Source organism: Agrilus planipennis, unplaced genomic scaffold (genome assembly GCF_000699045.2).
Source record: "Agrilus planipennis isolate EAB-ADULT unplaced genomic scaffold, Apla_2.0 scaffold155, whole genome shotgun sequence".
NCBI classification, from domain to species: domain Eukaryota; kingdom Metazoa; phylum Arthropoda; class Insecta; order Coleoptera; family Buprestidae; genus Agrilus; species Agrilus planipennis.
Genome location: NW_020439161.1, coordinates 499,739 through 509,369, shown reverse-complemented (window position 1 = coordinate 509,369; position 9,631 = coordinate 499,739).

Below are 9,631 nucleotides of genomic sequence, written 5' to 3'. Positions count from 1 at the left end.
TACTTTCCAATTTTTTAATGTTGGTTTACAGAGGGTTTTGCCAACATCCTATAAAAACTATTTAAAAAGTTATTTAAGATTATTGTTTCCTCAACGATTAATTGATAGATAGGTACATTTGTAAATTTTCAATAGCAAACTCGTAGGCAGTTTTCTGATGTAAAAAAATCTAATTTTTCTAACTTAAAACGCATGTATGCATTTATTTAATTAATAATATTTTGTAAAGTCATGTGTAACTGATAAATTAAATTACATAGATTTTTTTTCAGTTGTTCTTCGTACAATTCTTTATAAACTACCCTTTTTCATTGATTTTTCATTAAAATTTCGAGATTAAGACTGTAAGCAACATTACGTAAAAATTTATGGTAGGCAGTGCCGCAAAGCGATTCGGTGGGATCGACCCAGAGATGATGGTACAACGAGGGGTCCGCGTGCACGTATTACATTCATAAAGTTTTCAAGATTAAGAAAAAAAAAGAGCTTATAAATAGTAGTTTGAATACAAAACGATCAAAGGAACAATTTTTCAATCGACAGAAACAGGACTAAATATTATCATAATTAATTATTGTAATTTATGTATTATCGGTTGAGGGTTGAAAATATTATTTAAACCGTTCCGAGAATTCCATGAATTCCACTTTAGTTCGAAATTTTCAGAAGGAAGAGGTAGAAAAACACAAATTAATGTGTCGATAAGCCCTATCAGAGGTTAAAAAAAAAACAAAAAACATAAAAAAGACATATTTCTTGTACCAAGTTGTTAATAACTTCAAGATTTTTTCATTAAAAATCAAATGACAATTTTTTACAGTGATGCGGTAGCGGATATCCATCTGTGCTAAAACACCATCTGGTGCATCTTTAGTTTAATTAAGTAGATAGTATTCTGAAGCCTTTAAGTTATTTAAGTGATGTCCTAGAAGTCGTTCATAAAACACGTTCGTAAATAAGGGGGAGGGAGGGATATTGCTTAGCTTGACGAGATATGACAAGGGGCGGGAGGGTCTAAATAAATGTGACATTTGCAGTTCATCAATTTTATTTTAATGATNGAGTATACAAAATAGGCCGTCAGAATTCAATTATAACCTATATTAGTATTTTTAAATCCTGATAGCAGTTATCAATATGGCTAGAGTTTTATTACAAAATAGAAATGTCTACTTTTCATATACTTTAAAATCTATTTACTAGGCTATCCATTTCCTTATGTAACATTTTTGAAATTTTTACTAAAATCTTATAGTTTGGTTTACAACAATAGCTTTCGTTTGACATTAAATTACACTAATTATAGCATGTTTAAAGAATCCAAAGACGATGTTTTAGTTTTTCTTGCTTGCATGGAATTCAAGTCGTTTATTTGTTTAAAATAATACCTACATTTGAATAGAGGGTAAAAAGTTTTGGGGAATATACGACATTCTTTAAATTATTTATTTCGTGTACTACTTCTCATAGTTATGTTTCAGATTTAATTTAATGTTTACATTTGTTTCTGAAATATCAGCAACTTCTTAAAAAATAAAGTATAATATTAATATTATACCTGAATTAGTTAAAAAGGCTAGGTTTACATTACGCAAAACACAAGTATTAAATTTTACAAGAGGTGAAGTTATGCAACTCTTGTAGCTGGAAAGAGAAAAGAGTTGCATAACGTATTACGTAAATACATGTTATAATTTTGTGAAACAAAGTACACATGTTTAAATTGTGTTAATGCATTTTGTGTTAATAATTTTTGTGTGTACCTACCTATGGACATGTAACGCATCTTAACCTTTAACGCGCATGTCAGTGTGAATTCAAAAAACTTTTTAAAGTCTAAATTAGTCTATAATTTTTAACAATTCAGCAACTTCTTTGAATTATTAATAAGCAACTCCAAAAGGAATGTGTAGCATTAAATTATTAAAGTAAATTAAAATGTATTAATCTTACCTTGCGCATTCCTTAAAAATCACATGAACCAAGGTATCGGGTCCTCCATCACTTACACCATCTCACAACACTATTGAATAATTTAAACAAAGGTCCTTTACATAATAGCAACTATAATTTATCACACTATTGCCAACAGAAATTAAAAACCGAACCCGTAAGTGCGTAAGCTGCCGCTGCACTAATTTCCTCGAAGTGACCAAAAAATTGGGTAGTGGTGGTATTTATACTGCCTACAAATCCTGGCTTCTGATTGGTTAAATTTTAGCGCTACTTCAACTATTCGCACAAATACTTGCATAGCCGTCTTTTACGTTTTTTATGATGTTTTTTACAAGAATGATATCTGAACTGATTTAGCTAACACATATATACCATGAAAGAATTGTTGTTTATGACAAATAAATGAAAACTAAATAAGATAAAATAACCTTAAGTAAAGCAAACTCTAATAGAGAGTTTGTTATAATTAACAACTAGGTACATTACTTACAAACATTAGAATACTTAAAACTAGATCCTTTTGGACAATAAAATCTTAGTTAATTTGTCCATATCGTGGTTTTTAAAGTCTTAATAATACTTTAACTCTTATTTAGCTATTTATTTTGCCTCAAATGATTGCTTTAAATGTTTTTGTCGATTATAAAAGTGTTTCTTAATAAGTGAATTTTACTTTTTGTGATATTCTTGGTACAACAATAAATGATTATTACAGTTTTTGCCATAAAATTAATATGAATTGCTTTTAATTTAATGTTAGATTCTCTTGTTTTGGTAAAATTTTTATAATCTGCAGTAAGAATCAAATTTATTGTTGNTTCATATACTTTAAAATCTATTTACTAGGCTATCCATTTCCTTATGTAACATTTTTGAAATTTTTACTAAAATCTTATAGTTTGGTTTACAACAATAGCTTTCGTTTGACATTAAATTACACTAATTATAGCATGTTTAAAGAATCCAAAGACGATGTTTTAGTTTTTCTTGCTTGCATGGAATTCAAGTCGTTTATTTGTTTAAAATAATACCTACATTTGAATAGAGGGTAAAAAGTTTTGGGGAATATACGACATTCTTTAAATTATTTATTTCGTGTACTACTTCTCATAGTTATGTTTCAGATTTAATTTAATGTTTACATTTGTTTCTGAAATATCAGCAACTTCTTAAAAAATAAAGTATAATATTAATATTATACCTGAATTAGTTAAAAAGGCTAGGTTTACATTACGCAAAACACAAGTATTAAATTTTACAAGAGGTGAAGTTATGCAACTCTTGTAGCTGGAAAGAGAAAAGAGTTGCATAACGTATTACGTAAATACATGTTATAATTTTGTGAAACAAAGTTATAAGAAATTAATCAAAACGGACATATAAATTAAACTAATTAATATACTTCTCTGTAAAGAATAATAAATATTACTGCCGATACGATGAGCATACTTTTTAATGCATTTTCATCTCTTCGTTTTCGAAAATTGGTCAAAAACTATGATGATATTTTAATTCTCACAATATGATGATGATAATAATTTACCTACTAAAATACTCTCTTTCTGAAAGCCATTATTTGATAATTTCAGTCAGTTGGATTTGTTTTAAAAATTATAAAGCCAAACAACAGGCAGTACATCGCCATCTGGTGAATATTTGATAATGTTTTTTATTATTTATAAATTTTACCCAAAAAAAATACGGATGAATGCGATATAAGAACTTATTTCATCAAAATATAATTATGTTTCTTTTATTCTACCCACTTAACTTCCAATTTTTTTTTTAGGATCAACTTTATAAGGGGCATTATTGATTTTATTCACTGTGAGTTTAAAAATAACGCAAAATATATTTTTTTATAAGTTTACCAAGAATTACGTAATAAAAGAGTGTAAATAAGTAAATTTTAATACGTTTATTTATGTAAAATGCATGGGATTACAAGGAAAGTCTATTGAATATGTCAAACTCAAATTAAATCTAAAAAAATACAAAAAACGTTATAATTATTATATTATGAGACAAAAATGACACGTCTACAGTAACTACTGGCAGTATGAGATGAGTTACAATATGATTAACCGCGTGATATTTCTTTAACGCTAGTTTTTTTTTTTTTAATAGTAAAATCGTAACTAGAGTTGACATACCATCAAAAGAACTACATAAAAAAAAAAGAATTATCTACTACAAGAATAACGTTACCGAAATCCGATGAAAAATAAACCCAACAACAAATTTTACTTTGCATTTGGGAGTCTGATTTTCGGTTTTTCTGTTTTTTATTTTTTTATATTCTCAATGTCGTTATAGAAAGCAGTGTAATCATTTTTGTCAAATTTACCTTTCATCTCATCAGAAAAAAGGAGTAACTTAATTACAAGTTATTTCTTTTTGTTTTTTTTTTCGTAATAAACGAAGTATAAATATCACATAAAAACTATCACAACAAAAATAACATAAAAATGTCAGAAACCAAGAGCATTTTGTTACTACAATTATTATCGTGTTATTCCGTTTTTTAACAAAAAACTGTGCCAACGGGACTATTGTTGTTGCGGACCTTACAGAACATCAAAACCAAATTTCTATTCGACAACTTACGTCACATGTCTTATAACAAGACCATTACAAGAAAGCAGAGGTGGTTCGAAATATATATTCATTATGCATGTCAATGGATATTGCAATGCAATTAATAGTGAACGTCAATAACGAGATAGAACTACAGTTATAAGTGAATATTTAAGTTACTATTCTTTGAAAATCGCCAGTACTGAGAAACTATAGCTTGTTGCATAATTACAAAAGCAAATAGATATTTTCTAGTCCAATTGCAAAACAATAGAGGTCTAATAATCTACCAATGTTATGGGCAAACTTGTCCTTTTTGTTGGAAAATTTTATCATATTAACGTTTTTTTTTTTTGCATGAGGCATTTGTTTTAAGCATTACTTTCCTCGTTTGTTTTCAGAACATGTTTGGCACTTCATTAGTCGATTCGATAATGTTTCATAGCGTGCAGTTGTTTTGAACTTAATGAGCGTTATTTGATAATGTTGGCAATTATTTTGCGTTTTGTGGATGTTTTCAAGCAACCCATTGTAGATTATCAGAATTTTATTGTTTATGATAAGTGCACTATACGTTCGAAAAGAGTGCAGCAATTAAATTTGTTTTGCTATTTTGAAACAACTGAGTATTTCATATTTAAAGTAAATTACCTGTTTCGTACTTTTGCACCTCATCAGGGCATGTAGTGGTTTTTGTTGACTGACAAATCAGGGCTACCTTAATAATATATCTAAAATATTACAAAACAAACAATTTTAACATCTAATTGTTATTTTTTTTTTATAATCATGCAACGTTATTAGATATCAATTGAAGAAAACAACAAACGGGCATTTTCTCTTGTTAAACAGCGACTATATTAGTGACACACGAACTTGCAGTAACTTCTCCAATTTGGTTTTGTTTCACCTACATACTCTTATTACATACAGTTATTAAGATAGTACATATTATAGGTACATAATATACATCCTATAACGAGCCTGAATGTATTACGTCTTTTATAATTAGTTAGTATAGCCAAAATGCAATAAAAATATTGTATTTATTTTCGATGCCGTACATTTGCATCAGTGTAGTGCAAAAATAGTTTCTATTTTGCTTTGGATTACATGGTTTATTAATAAAAAGACGCGGAATTAAAAAAGGAAAACAAAACACTATCAGCAAAATACAAAATGGCCCAAACTTTTTGTTTTAATTCATTGTTAATTTTCTTTTTTTTTTTTTAAGAAAAAAAAATGACGCTCAAAATCGATCTTAAATTGTACTTTTACTTTAAAAATGTTATCGGAAAAATTAAATTAAGTAATTTAAAACCCTGCAAACTTTTTAACCTAAATTAAATTAGAATAGTTAACGAATTAAAAACGCCCTTTTTGGCCATAAAGAAACTGTGAGAGTTCCAATTGGTATGCAGCAAATAAAGAGCGGTTTAATTGGTTAATTGTTTTAATTTAATACTAGACAATTGAGATAAAAACGACTTTGATTTGAAAAAATCGAATGGTGTGTTTTTGTTGAAATATTTTCCGAAAAAATCGCAAAAGAAACATTTAGAATCCGAAGTAAAAACTTTAGACATTAATAAGCACTTAATTACATACAATACATGTATTAATGCTTAAAATGTCTTTTCAAAATTTATTTAATATATTCAGACAACCAAAAATGAATTATTTTTTTCAGTTTTAAGTTTCTGACCATTTTGTACGCGAATGGAAAATAAAACATGAATAAAACTAACGGCCCTCATACGGAAATCCATTACACCGACAAACAACTCCAGTTACAGAGAAGAACAGTAAGGCGATGTTAGAGCCGCCATTTTTTTTAAATCTATTAAGGTGTGATAGATTAAAAAATGTACCCATAAGTGTCCATTCGGAATATAAAATTGGCATAATTGCTTTTTTGAGCTTTAATAAGTTATTTATTGTTTAAACATTTTTCACACAGAAGTAGCATTAAAACAAGAAAATGGCGTTTTTTTAGTGGTAAATATTTCTTCTTGATACTTTTTAATTAGTCCTACTTAAGGGGAAACTTTTTTCAATTTTATTATATAATTAAAGGGAATCAGGGCAACCCAACTTAGCCCAACCTTTAGGAGGTACATAACCTTAAAAGGACGAAGGAAATTGTGCACCTTTTGAAGGTTAGGTTGACGTTATTTCAAAATTAACAAATATTATAAATTTAATCTCTCTAATTGTATAATTAAATTCAAATAGTATTTTGCACCTCGATGAGTCAATCAAAAAGAAAAATTTTATAATAAAACGCTTTTTTTTTGTTTTAGTACCATTTTTGTAAATGTTTAAACAATTAATAACATACTAAAGTTAAAAGATGCATTCGGACTAAATATATATTCGGAAAAGGCATTTGAAGGGCATTTTTTTTAATTGATTACACCTTAATTAAAAGGTCGATATATATAAAAAAAAATCGCGGCGCTGACTTCTTCTTACTGAGAAAAACCGTTTCAATACCAACGACATACATGTAATAATAATAATTATTAATTATAAATAAATTAAACTAAAAACCACTGCACTGCAGCATACTCGAAAATAAAAAGTAAGAAACCGTTTACGACTTAAACGACGACAACAAAGTCCGAAAGATATGTCATCGTGCGTCCTTTCTCACCCTCTCCCATTTTTACCCTAGCATTCTATTTATCTTTCTCTCTCTCCCTAACGCTCTCTTTTGTTTTGTCGGTTATACGACAACAACTGTGAACATTTATTACAAAAATCCTGCAGCACAGTCGAAAACAATATCGAAGTGCGTACAGTTTCTACTTTGTTATATTATTATTATAATTTATAATAATCATCATTATTAATATTATCATTATTATTAGCACTTAAGTTTATTTTTTTTAAAGATTACCACAGACTAAATACCACAGATAGGTTCATATTCTTGACACCACTACCATCGTCGATGGTCCACCATTTATCCGAGGGAAAAATCTTATTCGATTTTTCTCCCTGTTCCCTTTTTTTTCCTCCTCCGACAATAATAATATTAATTGCACAATATACGACAATAATNGATGGAGTCGACGAAGTTTTCTTCTAAAGTTAAATCAAATAAAAAGTTAATATGTTCAGTGAAAAGCTGCAATAGCACTTCAGACTTAGATCTTCACTCTTCACCTACATTAACTACATTCCCTTCAATAACGCGGTGCAAATCAACGTTCTGATAACATGGTCTCCATATGGGATAGAAGTTGGAGCAGCATATTCTTGACACCACTACCATCGTCGATGGTCCACCATTTATCCGAGGGAAAAATCTTATTCGATTTTTCTCCCTGTTCCCTTTTTTTTCCTCCTCCGACAATAATAATATTAATTGCACAATATACGACAATAATTAGATAATAATTATTTTTCGTATGTACTTATGAATGTATAAATCGTTATAAATGTTATCATTATGTACGAGTCTAACCGGTTGGATATTGAATTGATGGGACGTTGGTTTTTGCGCACGTTTTTTATTACCATCAACACAATTGTACCTGTAGCACTCGTTGTTTTTGTTTTTGTTTGGTCTTCGTGTCGTTTGGATTTAAAAGTTTTTTTTTTTAATATCATATTTCTTTGTTCGGAAAAGTTTTTTTTTTTTTTTTTTCGTTTTGCCAAGTACGATAAGCCGATAATTTTTTTTTTATTTGAGCAGATTTTGAGTCGCACCATAGATGTCAAGAAGGTCCCTCGATCGTTTTGGTGGCCAGTGATGACGGTAAGGCCCCAGGATGTGAAAAACGGTTCCGGACTCGGGAAAAATCCGTCACCTCGGTTCGCTTCCGGTCCCACATCGTTATGACGAGTAGGATCTTCTTTTTTCCGAGTCCTCCCATCCGTTTTCTTTTATCATATGAGCTAATTCGATGATAAATTTACCTTCTTTGTACTTTTGGCTGGATTCGAACGCGTGCTCCTATAAATAAAAATAAACTATGCATATCATAGGAGACGAAAAATTAGAAGAAGTGACTGATTTTCGTTATCTAGGAAGTCAGATAAGTCAGGACGGAAGGAGTAGTAGGGATATAAAGTAGAGAATAGCGCAGGGTACAGTTGCCTTTAATAAAAAGAAGTCACTTTTATGTTCGTGAACGGTTAATTTAGAAATTCGAAAAAGGTTGATAAAGGTGTATGTTTGGAGCGCGGCGTTATACGGGTGCGAAACATGGACCGTGAGCGCGACGGAAAAGAAAAGGTTAGAAGCCTTCGAAATGTGGTGTTACATGCGAACGATGAGGATACCGTGGATAGAGAAGGTTAGAAATGAACAGGTATTAGAATGAATAGGAGAACAGGAGATAGGACACCTTCTCAAGTATGAAGGTCTAGTCAGAGACATATTAGAGGGAGAAACGGCAGTTAGGAGGAGTAGAGGTAAACCAAGATTAGATTACTGTTCGCAAAATGTTAAAGATGTGGGTTGCTTTAGTTTTAGGGAAATGCGAAAATTAGCTCAGGATAGGAAAAGGTGGAAGTGCGTGTCCAACCAGTCTTAGGACTGACGACTTTATGATAATGCATATCATAAGTCGAACGTTTTATGTAGTACAAATCAAAATAAAAAAAACATGATTATTAGTAACTTCCGTAGAATTAGTTTTTTCTCTTTCTTTTCTTAATAGTTAACTAACACATCGTAGTAATAAGACGGTATCCTTGCAAGACGGAGTTAACATTGCAAGTGTCTTATAACACAAGTAGTAATAAGCAAGTGTCTTATAACACAACGTTGTGACAACACGGTGAAAAATTGCAATAACTTGCTAATATTACGGTTAATACTCTGATAACACGGTACTAAAATTTTAACAGCTCTTCTATAACGCGGTGCAAATCAACGTTCTGATAACATGGTTCCCATATGGGATAGAAGTTGGAGCAGTTTTTACATGTTAACACAGCGTCGCATTAACGCGGTATCCTTGCAAGACGGAGTTAACATTGCAAGTGTCTTATAACACAACGTTGTGACAACACGGTGAAAAATTGCAATAACTTGCTAATATTACGGTTAATACTCTGATAACACGGTACTAAAATTTTAACA